A 12,306-nucleotide genomic window follows, 5' to 3' on the forward strand; every position below is an offset into this window, starting at 1 on the left:
TGTACCGTTTTCCACATGAAAGGGGTATTTCATAGACAACATTTTCCACGCATTTGACATATTTTGTTTCGTGGTTTTTGGCACATTGGAGGGGGGGTTTTCTAAAAGGATTGCTGGCTTTACTCAGTTTGGTCAATTTGTCCGGCGCAGAAAACACAACTTTGATATTGGCTCGCCCGCCAATTTTCTTTAGATTGTGGGAGACACCGTGCAAATACGGTATAACGGCGAATTTTGGGCGGCGTTTGTTGCGGCGATTGGTTCCTCCCGCGTTGCGGCACGTATCTTTTTTAGGAGGGACTCCGCAACCGAAATCTGCACGTGGACTGGATAACCAGACTGTGACAGTCTTTGCGACTGTTGACTAAGGCTTTTAGTCATGGTATGGGCACACGATTTTTTTATTGCATTCGTGAAACACATGCTCGCAATACCTCTTTTCACCAATTTTGTATGCGCTGAATGGTAAGGTAGGAGGGGCTTATTGCTCCGTGGCTGATAAGTCCAACAAGTATGATCCGGGTTAAAAGTTAAATTGATGTCAAGGAACTGGATGGTCTGGTTAACAGGAAGTTCGTGGGTAAATCTAAGCGGTTTAAAATGTTCTTTGACTATGGTTAACACTTCAAGGGCACAAGATTCCAGCACATCAAATTTGCAATCGACAAGGAACAAAAAATCATCAACAAAGCGAAAGACACGAATCACCTTCATTTTGTCAAAGAGGCCGGCAACACGATTGTCTAGTTTAGATAAAAACAAGTCGCTAAGAATGGGGGCAATGCATGAACCAATGCAAATTCATTCTCTCTGAAGACACGGCATACCATCGTACTCAATGTAAGTGGAACGCAGGTAAAACGATAAAAGCTCTAAAAAACCGCTAACCGAGACCCCAGCAGCATTTTGAAAGGCCACAGAACCGAACTCATCAATGTATTCTTCAATAAAATAAAGCAGTTTATCCTGTGGCAGAGAATAATACAGGTCCTTAATGTCCAGTGAAAAGGCACAAAGTCCTTTTGGGGGTTCTGACTGTAAAAAATCTAAAATTTGTTCAGAATTCCTCACAAGAAACGGATCATTAAATCTCAAAAGGCCCAATTTCTCTTGCAAGAACAGGGCAATCGAGTTCTGCCACGTGCTTCTTTCTGATACAATGACACGAAATGGTTTTTCTGGTTTGTGAGTTTTGGCACTGAAAAAAAGATCAAGAAAATCCTTTTTGGACTTCGAGATGCCATCAATTACTTTTGCCAAATTTAGCTTTTTGCACAGTTTCTTTGCTTGACGCTTCAATTTTGAAATGACAGCATCCTTATGAATACAAAAAACCGAAGTCACAGCTGTGTCCGCTTTTGATTTGAACAATTCCTTGGATAAAATAGCGAACCCTCCCTCTTTGTCAGAGGGAACAACGGAGAGGCTGTGGTCTTTTAAGAACGTTTCAAAACTCTTTACCGGGAGCCTTGACGGAGCAGGCTTGCAGCGGGATAAGACGTCGACGCCTTCCGAGATGCAGCGGTCCTGCTCCTCCTCTGGGGCTTGACGCGACACGTGATGCACCAAGAATAGCAGCTCAGGCGCTGAACGCTTGGGCTCCACTGCAAATTTTGGCCCTAAAGACAGGACCTCTTCGACGGCTGGCGGCAGGTTCACGGGCTCCAGTCGATGGACAGCACACCTGGTTTGCGGCTGCTGCTTCTTGACGGCAGCTCTTAGCTGCCTCAACTGGCAAGCCCAGAGGGATTCACTTGTTCGGTTTGCGATGCGGAAACACTCGTGAAGTTGTCTTCCAGCTTTCCAGTCCCCGCGAGTGCTGAGCAGTTGTGCCGATAAAAGGGGTTCTTTCCGAAATACATTCTGTTGAAAGTTCGCGCTTGTGCTTGTGTATTCTCTCTTTGTCCTCGTCTTGTTAGCGCGTTTTATCTCGTTCATAAACATGTTTGCACCGACTTCCGCACAGAAAATTTCTAAAACGTGACAGAATACAGAGTTTCTTTCTGGCTTCACAAACTGCATTTGTAACTATCATCCCATTGCCAATCATAAAATTGAATCTTTGAAAAAAATTAGGTGACTGTTTGAGATGTATGGTTTCGGAAATGTAGACAGCAATAACTTTCGCAAATTTATTTCTAAGAATAGCAGGGTGGCTTCGGCACTTGGAAACACAAAGCCCGAAATTGTATATATAATGGAAGTCAGGTAATAAACCTAAACATTTTGGAAAACAAAACCGTTGCAAAACACAAAACTGACATCAATGACGCAATATATTGCCAGCTAGCTCAGTAGGTTGCCAACGGAACCATTTGATATTATATTTTGTGGGGCATAGTAGTATAAACATCTTAGGTTAACAAAAATCAGCCACAAAAGATTGTCACAACGCGCATGAATGATCTGGTGCTCACATTAAAACATACCGCGTCTGAGAAGGCAGCTAAGGATTGGCAATAATGACGCCTATTTGAACCATTCATAGCATTTGCAAGGTGAAGCTAAGCTTGTACTGGCGCTCAAGACTTGAATGGCGCAGCTGTTCTAGGTTTCCATTTCCGGATAGACCGCTTGTTTTATTAAAAGTGCTCATTTGCGGAGTTGCTGTGCTAGTAATCGTCGTCATATGCATCGAAGAGGTCGTCGTCTTGACCGCGGCGAGTGGTGAACGAGAGTCATCCTGAGTATATAGCTTTCTATCAGCGCTTCGCCATCGACTCAATGAGACGGAGGCGGGATCTGCACGTCATTTCGGAAAAGATTGGTACCCTAATATATACGTCTTCCATTATACACAAAAGCTTCTAGAGTATGCAGCGATTGCGGTGACCTCTCCAAATAAGGGCGTCTTTTTCACTTTAGCAAAAATGGAGTTTTCATTTTCCTCGTTTGACATGTGCAAGTACAAGACATTTGTGCTTGAAGATTCTTCCACGTATACGCACTTTTTCTGTCCGTTACATTCGAGAACATCGCTCTTTGGTGTTAAAAGAAAAAATACTTTCTACAAAGAAGCCATGACTACCACTGCACGAACACAAATACAAAAGCGTACAACCCTCCATGCCACATAGACTTCCCATTGGGAAGGCAGCCAGTGTCCTGCGGGGACCATTTGTCCTCCCAGGAACCCGCTCCGTGTACAAGATGTTTAATTTACATATGATGTTTGCACGACATGGTTCTACCTTGCCAAATGCACAATTTCAAAGGATTGGGGCTTTTTGTCTTTACCACGTGCACCAATTTACCCCGTCTCTTTCATTTGGGGTTACCACAACCTATCGAGCACATATGAATAAACGACTGCTTACTGAGTTCAGTTTGAACTCTTTTTAGCAGTGGTGACACAAACACGCGTCTTATATCCACGACACTAGACCTACATTCGACCACACAAACACTGCAAGAGATTTGGACATCAGTATTCGGGTGGGGAGAGAACAGTCTTTGTGCCCGAGGCGACTGCTCCTTTTACAAGGCTCCCTGTCTCATAATCCCCTGAAATGCAACCCATGTATTGGAGTGTAACGCAAGTGTGCTCGCCCGTTTTAGATATAGATGAAAGGACAAGTAAATTTTCTCAGGAACTCTTCCTCCCCCAAGAAGCAGAGCTATGCTGAGGACACCACTCTCGCCATGAACTCGAGTGAGCAAGAGGTACAAATACGGACAATCCAGCGGCTCGAGGCTGCTCTTGCAGGGCAGAAGCGTAGGGAAGCGTCGTCGGAGGGTGGACGGGTCAGCACCCGCACACCCAACGCGCGCCGAACGCGCCGACGCCCGCGAGGCCATGCTTCGGGGACGACCTGACCCTCGTCTAGGAGAGGCCGGCCCTGCGTGGCCGTAGCCCCCTCCCTCCGCAGGAACATTCAATAAAGTCATTTTCTCTCTCTCTCTCTCAAACTTTTCTGTTCGTTTCGTGTGTATGTTCAGCACTATGTTTACTGGTTTTGCCTGGGACGCACTTTTTTGACAGGGTTATTCGTATTTATCCACAAGGCATAAAAACAAATTGTTATGTATGCTGCCAACGGTTTTTACGGCATGTCCTGCCTTCCAGGAAGTCCCGCATGCAAAGTTGTCTGATTTTCCTGCTAACCCAGATAATTTTGGAGACTGTTCATTGGATCATTTTGTTTATGAGCCAGCCTGTCTCTTGAGAAATATCAACTTAGCTCTCTTGCTGGATGTGCCGTATGGAGTCCAAGGACCCTAAGAACCATTTTCAATGCATAGGTGGTGGAGTAGTTAGGTACTGAAGGGCCCTTCCGTCCTAAAATCTCTGCTTAGGCCCAGTTTTCTAGTTTGGACCAAGGCTGTTTTATCCGAGTAAAACATTTGCAATACCTCAGATGTAATTTTGACAGCTATGTGTCGAGGAAGGGTGACTGTCTCTTCTTTTGTAGCTTTTTTTCCCGTGAATACGTTCAATTTCAGGTACCTTCAAACTACATATAGAAAATCGTAAGTCAAGGCTTCATTTACGTCCACCCAGAGTTGTTTAGGTGCGTGATACCATGTCTTAAGCGATACGCCGCTTTACAGGTAAATAACTCCAAGGGTTTCTCATTCCTGACTACTGGGATACCATATAATAAATGTTTTCCTGATGGACCTAGTGTTAAGGCTTTACTTTTTGCGCAGGTAAGTTTTGCGCCAGCTAACTCAGGGTACTCCTCGTAGCACTATAGTCAGTCTTTGTTTTTTGGGTACAAAGTGACATCATCGGCATACATCCTTATGGTTGTGTTCGTGCTCTACTGTGGAAGCCCAGCTCTGCGTCAGCGCATCCCGACAGCGCGCCAATTAGGGTCACCCATGAAGGGGCCCTTTCCCTCGCCGACGCTGCCCCCCACACCGCAGGGCAATGGACAATGCACAGCGATACGCTTTGATACCTTGCTGCTGCAGAGCAGTCGCAAAAGCCGTGTAATTCTGGGGGTGCATAAACCGCAATTTCATGTGTGCCACTGCATCAGCTTGTCACTGACCGCGCAGAAATAACCGTAGCGACGAGGAAGTGTTCTTGCGACCCACTTTATAAGGCAGAGTGCTACGCAATGGCTACGCACGTATCAGGACAATTACCTGAGTTCAAACGGCACATCCTGAGGATCATGGTATGGAAGTCTTCAATTCTACTTTGAGACCAACAACATCGTAGATTCCAGCAAGAAGAATACACACCTTCTCACACTCTGTGGGAAGGAGATGTACGACACCGTCTACTCCTTAGTTCAGCCAAGCACACCAGCTGCAGTGGACTACGACCACATCATTGCGGCACTGTAGAAGCACCACGACCCAAGGCCATCTGAAGTGTACAACCGGACCCTTTTCTACGAAGAGACCACATGGAGAGAGAAGCGGTCAGCGCGTACGTTGCGGCGCTGAAAAAACTGGCCGCCGATTGCAACTTCGGAAGGCTGCCCACCACAACTGAAGCTGCCGAACACCCAGTCGCCATGCCACCTTCGAACCCTACCATGCTACCGCTGGACATTATGCTCCGTGACCGATTTGTGTGCGGACTGCGGGACAACTGCCTACAACAGCGCCAGTTTGCTGAGACTGACTTGACGTTTGCAAAGGCTTACGACATCGACATTCAAGCTGAGAGCGCCGCAAGCAGCAGCGTGACCTCTCGAAGCCCACCGAGCCAGCATACCTCACAAATCACCAGCTCCAGTCCCACCAGGCAAGTGGCCAAAAACCACTCTAGGTGCAGCGTTGCTGCCGCTGCGACGAGCTTCACAGCCCACAGTCATGTAAGCTTCATGCCGCAAAATGCCATTTTTGCAAAAAACGAGATCACATTGAGAAGGCGTGCATAACAAAGAGGAAGCAGTGAGGGCACCCCCTGAACGACACAAGTGCGTGAACGCTTCATTGGCCATAACACAGGGGGAGACAGATGTTAGTCTACCACCATCACCTTTTCTGTACGACCTAAGCACCGTTCTCAACCGAAGGTCATGATCGACGTCATCGTGCATCACCAGCCGATCCACTTCGAGGTGGATTCTGGAGCAGCATGTACGCTCATTAGCGAACAGGCGTATCAGCAGACCTGTCGGCAGCATGCACCCTTATTGCTCGACGACGACATGCACCTCAGAACGGGGTGAGGGCAGGCTTTGCCAAAACTGGGAAGTTCCAATGTAGATGTTTGCTTCGACGCCACAACCTGCCAGCTACCACTACTTACCGTGCAAGAGGCCGGATCTAGCCTCTTGGGCCGAAATTGGTTCGACGCTCTTGGAAACCGATCGGAGGTATCAACCAGACTACCGAGGGCAATATTCCAAGCAACAAGAGTTGGTGTGGTGACATCAAAAGAAGTACAAAATGGTCTTCGCTAGGGATATTCCCGGTCACAACCAACGTCTAATCAACCTGGAGCTTCATCAGAACGGTACCCCCAAATTTATTAAAGCCAGGCCAGTACCTTTTGCGATGCAACCCGTTTACGATAAAGAGCTTCGCCATCTCGAGCAGCCGGACGTCATTGAGACGACGCAGCCCTCAGACTGGGCCACACCGCTTGTCGGAGTCAGGAAAAAAGGCGGAACTCTACGTCTTTGTGGAGACTACAGGAGCACCATGAGCATGGCAACGAAGGCTTCTGCTTACGCACTACCAACGCCACAAGAGGTTTTCAGCACAGTTCATAGAGCACGTCTTTTCAGCACGCTGGACATGACCTAGGCGTACCAACAGCTGAAGGTGAGCGAAAAAACATCTGCATTGCTCTCTATAAACACTATAAAGGGCCTCTGCAGGGCTAAGCGGTTTTCGTTTGGAGTGGCTGTAGCACCGGTGATTTTCCAGAAGTACATGGACTCCACGCTTGTTTGAATTCCAGGAGTGCGCATTTACCTGGATGATATCATCAGTGGCACATCATGCGAAGAACACGCAGCACGCCTAGACCTTGTACTTGACAGGCTAGCCAGCGCCATCTTGCGCTAATCATAAAGAAATGCTGTTTTCGATGCCCAAGGTATAGGTCTTGGGGCACCCGATCAATGTTCAAGGCATTCATGCCACCGATGACAAGGTGCGGGCTATCAGTTAGGCAGCACCACCAACCAACAAGCAGAAACGGCAGTCCTTTCTTGGGCTCATTACGTTCTACAATCGATTCCTAGAGCAGCGAGCAACAGTGGCTAACGACCTGTACCACCTGTTAAAAATTATGTCCAATGGAGCTGAGCGCAACGACACCACAAGGCATTCGACAAACTTAAGCACCTGCTCCGTTGGCGCGTAGTCCTCAGGCACTGCAATGAATCAAATCCCCTGCTTCTTGCCTGCGATGCATGACCCTATGGTGTGGGGACAGTGCTGTCAAAAGCTGAAGATCAAGGCAGGGAAGCACCGATTGCTTTCGCTTCCTGCAGCCTTTCAGGGGCGGAGCGCACTTACTCGCAATTGGATCCAGAAGGATTCGCTATCGTGTACATAGCCATACACTTTCACCAGTACATTGATGGCAGACACGGGATCATCATTACAGATCACGACCTCTTTTGGGTATTTCGGGCCCCTAGAAAGAAATACCTCATACTCTCTCCTCGCTTATGACACGGTGGTGCACGAAAAATCTCAGCGTACGAGTACGAGTTCGGGCACCTCCCAGGAAAAAGACACCTGAACGCGGATGCATTAAGTCGTCTGCAGCTGGGCGAAATAATTGAGGATCCTGCGCAAGTGGGCTGCGTGCTGTTGTTTGAAAGCCTGCCTAATCCGCCGATAACGGGCGACGCGGTCGCCGTATGGACGCAAGAGGACGCGACGTTGTCGAAACTCATCGATGCACTGCACCAAGGCCGAATACAGAAACCGACCTGAGAAATTTTCAACGCCTTTAAGAAAAGAGCAACGGAGTTGAGTCTCCATCGCGGCTTCGGGAAACTCGGGTCGGTCTGGAGTCGAGTCGTTATCCTACACGCGCTACGCGAGCAAGCCATGACACTCATTCATGCTGGGCATCGAAGAGCAGTAGCATGTAAACGTGCGCTCGCAACTACATGTGGTTGCGAGGAATTGTTTACGACATGGAAACAGCTGCGGAAACGTGTCAAGCTTGCCAGAAACACAACAGCCCCGCCGAGAGCCCCCAATCGTGAGATGGAGAAGGCAACAACTGCATATCACACCCTGCACGTTGACTTTACCGGCCCAACTTACGGAACAACATTTATAGTTGCAGTGGATGCCTACACAAAGCGGGTAAAAGTTGTACAAATGAGTATGCCAACATCTGCGGCAGTCATCGACAGCCTGCGTGTGTTGTTTGCAACGTTCAGACTACCTCAAAAGATAGTACCGGACAATGGCACGGCATTTGTGTCGGCAGACATCAGGCGGTTTCACAAAGACAACGGCGTCTCAGCTATGACATCCACCCCGTACTGCGCAGACACAAACGGCCAAGCCGAACGCTCTGAACTGAAGAGGGCACTTTGCAAAAACGAGACAGGATGATTACAGCAACTCTTGGCCAGCTTCCTTTTCAAGCAGCACACAACAGGGCACAATACCACAGGTCATACCCCTGTGAGGCTAATGTTTTTGCGGGAAATGGGCACGCCTCCCATGGCCGTTAGACCTGAGCCATCTTCAAAGGCGGCACAGGGTGCCCGTAACCCACCCCGGAGCCAGTGGATAGAAAAGAAAGAACACGTGCCCGCCCGAAGTTTCAACACAAGACTGAAGGGTCCCAGCGACCGTGAAAAAACTGATGGGTCTGTGGTCGTGGCTTCACCACACGTCCGGGATCATAACTCGGCGGAACCTCAATCCTCAATCAGCTCCGCCAGCTTGGGCCGTCTCCAAGCAAACCAGGCCCTTCTAAAGGACGTTGTGCGTCACCACCTGTCAACAGGGCCTGGAATCTCACTATGAAAAGCGCCGCTGTGACGCCGACAGCCACATGCGCACACGGCGAGCTCCCATCTTTGCAACCACAAACCGTCGACCAGCGCAAATTCTCACGGCAGCAACACCCCCTGACCGCTAACTGGCGCTCTTCTAAAGGGAAAGAAATTTTGTGTTCGTGCTCTCCAGTGGAAGCACAGTTCTGCATTGGCGCCTCACGACAGCGCGCCAATTAGTGTACTTCGCGAAGAGGCCCTTTTCCTCACCGACGCCAACCCCGACACCACGGGGCGATGGATAATGCACGGAGAGACGATTTGGGAGCTTGCTGCAAATCAGCTGCAAAAGCCGTGTTCTTCTTGGGGTGAATACACCACATTTTAGGTCTGCCCGTGCGTCAGCTTCTCACTGACCGAGCGAACGTAACACTTACTTAAACGGTCTGACTTAGGCTGTGGGCCTAGTATATATAAGGTATTTTCGGCTATTTTAGGAACGGTTCTGTTGCTGGAAGAAAGAGTCCTGGAGAAAGCGAAACCCCCGCCGGACCCCTCTGGTTACGCGGATACCAGTTACTTCTTGTTTGTTTATGACTAGATTACTTGGGATGTCTTTATGAAGAATTGTCAAAATCTTGATAACTTATTATTATTCAGTAAAGTATTATTCAGTTAAGACCGGCGCATTGATTGACGCAATAAAGGACCAAGAAATATAGAATACCAACCTTCGATTCTTAGACGATATATATGAAGATTCCACCGCCTGAATTATACTTATCAAGCAAAGTGATAAAATCCCTATTCGAAGGGCAGTCCGACAAGGAGATACCACCTTAGCAAAGTTTTACAACAGTCTGGAGAGTGTATTGAGGAGGCGTGACTGGGAAAACTTAGGATTTAAATCAACGGTGAAAACTTGAGCCACTTTAGGTTTGCAGACGACCTATTCTTGCTCAGTGAATCTGCAGTACTTCTCCAATACGGGATTGGAAAACTACAATCAGAGAGCCTCCTGTGGGGCTAAAATTAAAAATGGCCAAAACTGAAGTGTGATAAATAAAAATGCTGAACACGTGTTTTTTATACTACGAGACGAAACAGTCGAACAAGTGCAAGTGTATAACTACCTTGGTCAGATGGTCAGTGCAGACTTAAACCACGAGAAAGAAGTAAGACTTACAATACGACTGGGATTGGGTGCATTTGGAAAGCACTCGCCAATTTTAAAAGATGCCTCTATCCACAAAAAGGTATTCAACCAATGCTTCCTGTCGGTGGTGACATCCGGAGTGGAAACATGTCGACTTACTAAACAAGTAGAAAGAAAGCTTTGGTCAGCTCAACGTGTCATGGAGCGAATATTATAGGACTAACGCGTAGGACAGAAACGAGCTACCTGGATTAGGGAACAAACCCGGATATATGATATCATGGTACAGGTTAAGAAAAAGAAATGTACTTGGGCTGGTCATGTGGTGCGAGGAACACACAACAGGTGGACCACAAGGACAACTGAAAGAAAACCGAGAGAACGCCATTCTTGGATGGAGAGATGACATAAGAAATTCGGAGCCCAAGAATGGATTCGGGCAGCTAAGGACAGAAAGCGGTGGAGTTCATTGGGGAGGCCTTCGCCCTGCAGTGGTAGAAACATCAGCAGGCAGAACAATACTCAACGCTTGTTAACACGTGCCCCGCGGCTACCGCCTTGTGTCTGCTGTCTACCTTTCTCAAATCAAGAATAGGCCAATACTGCCCAAACTTGTCCAAAAAACTCCGGCGTTTGTTAGTTCGGCTCTTCTACGTGTAGGTATGTTATGAATGTGTAGTGTAGTTTAGATGTTTTTGTAAATGTACTCCAGTTTGCTCTTCCCTCACAGAACATTTTTATGAGACGGGGAAGTGTTTGTACATTTGCCTATGTAAGTCAATTTTGTGGGGAAGTGATCACTACTATATAAGTTTGTGTGCACATGCCACTCAAGAAATGGGAAAAGAACCGGAGAGACCAGAGCTCAGTCAAGATGTGAATACCTGTTTTGTCCTACGTTTTAATTTGTAGCTTCATTTTCGTTAAAAAGGCATGCTCCCGATGATGTTAGAAATTTTTCAATAAGGCCAATTTGCGCATCTGTGCGGGAACAGCCCCAGATTGAATTATGTGCAGTGAGGTCGCCTGAGACTAAGTACGGCTCAGGTAGTTGATCTATCCGGGCCTCAAAATCAGTTTTCGATAGTTGATAATCCGGAGGGATGTAGAGGGAGCATACCGTTATTAACCTATCAACAATAAGTGTTGGAATCGCAACAGCTTTAGCATGATGTTTAATTGGATGGTGTGACACGCTAAGGATCTGCGGGCTACTATGGCCACACCGCCTGAAGAATAAGCGCAATTCTCCAGGTCTTTTTGAAATACCTAGTAGCTATTCAAGAAGTTAGTATGTGCACTATTTAGGTCTGTTTCCTGAAGACACATCAGACTTAGCTGATGTGAATGATGTATCTCGTACATATATCTAGATTGTTGATAACGGCCCTACAGTTCAATTGAATGATGTGGTCTGTTCCCATTATTTACATTTAATAGTGTGTGGAGTGTGTGTGCGTCTGTGTTCATTTGTGGTCTTTCGGGGCTGTTACTCTTGGATTGGGCTTTTGAGGCCTTTCTGTATGCTTGGAATTCTGTATCCGCTCCTTATGCTGCGTTGCAGCAAGAACGGCCAGACATTCATCTCGTCAACAGATGTCCGTGGGGTGCCCGACGGACCACGTCCCGCCCCTCCCCCCCCCCCTCCGGACTAGGCCCCATTTCGGTCGCCCTTCGTTTGAGCCGCCACCGCCCAGGCCGTCCGGGACACCACAGATTGCACAGGCGGTGCGGTGGCGGTGGCAGCTGGTGCGGGCCCCGCGGTGTCCATCCCCTTGGCACCCTCCAAAGCACTGGGGGATGCGGGGTTAAAGGCGGGAGCGGCACTGGTTCCGACAGAAGTGGTTTGCGCCCCAACCGCTGCTGCCTCAGCAAGCGGCGCGGTGCCGGGTTGGGCTGGGTGAGGCAACCCAGCTGGGGGTGTGGGCGAGACCAGGTCAGACTCGCTGAACTCGGTCCCTGTGGACACCAGACGCCGATCCGCACCCGGCGAGCCGCATCCGCGTACCTCCTCCGGGTGAAAGACCCAAACCTGTTCCACGCCTCTGCGAAGGGAATGTTCTCAGTGACCTTCACATTTATGATCGCCTTCTCCTGATTTTTTCTCGCATTTTCGAGAGTAGGAAACGAGAGGTCCCTGGCAGTTGGCGCAGGTGAGGGTTGATGATGGACAATTGTCAGGTGAATGATCATGCTGAGTGCACTTCGCCCAGGTCAGACGGCCACGGAAGGACTTGGTTTCGTGCCAAACCCGCTGGCACTTAT

The 12,306-nt window shown here is 48.4% G+C and overlaps 1 pseudogene; it reads right to left on the reverse strand.

Annotated features, from left to right (window-relative positions):
- The window catches only part of LOC144160680 (uncharacterized), a 29,426-nt pseudogene extending 23,652 nt beyond the window's left edge, over window positions 1-5,774 (reverse strand).
- Between the last annotated feature and the right edge of the window lie 6,532 nt (window positions 5,775-12,306).

This window comes from Haemaphysalis longicornis, unplaced genomic scaffold (assembly GCF_048455015.1).
Source record: "Haemaphysalis longicornis isolate Haplotype H1 unplaced genomic scaffold, Haemaphysalis longicornis Haplotype H1 scaffold_11, whole genome shotgun sequence".
In the NCBI taxonomy this organism is placed as follows: domain Eukaryota; kingdom Metazoa; phylum Arthropoda; class Arachnida; order Ixodida; family Ixodidae; genus Haemaphysalis; species Haemaphysalis longicornis.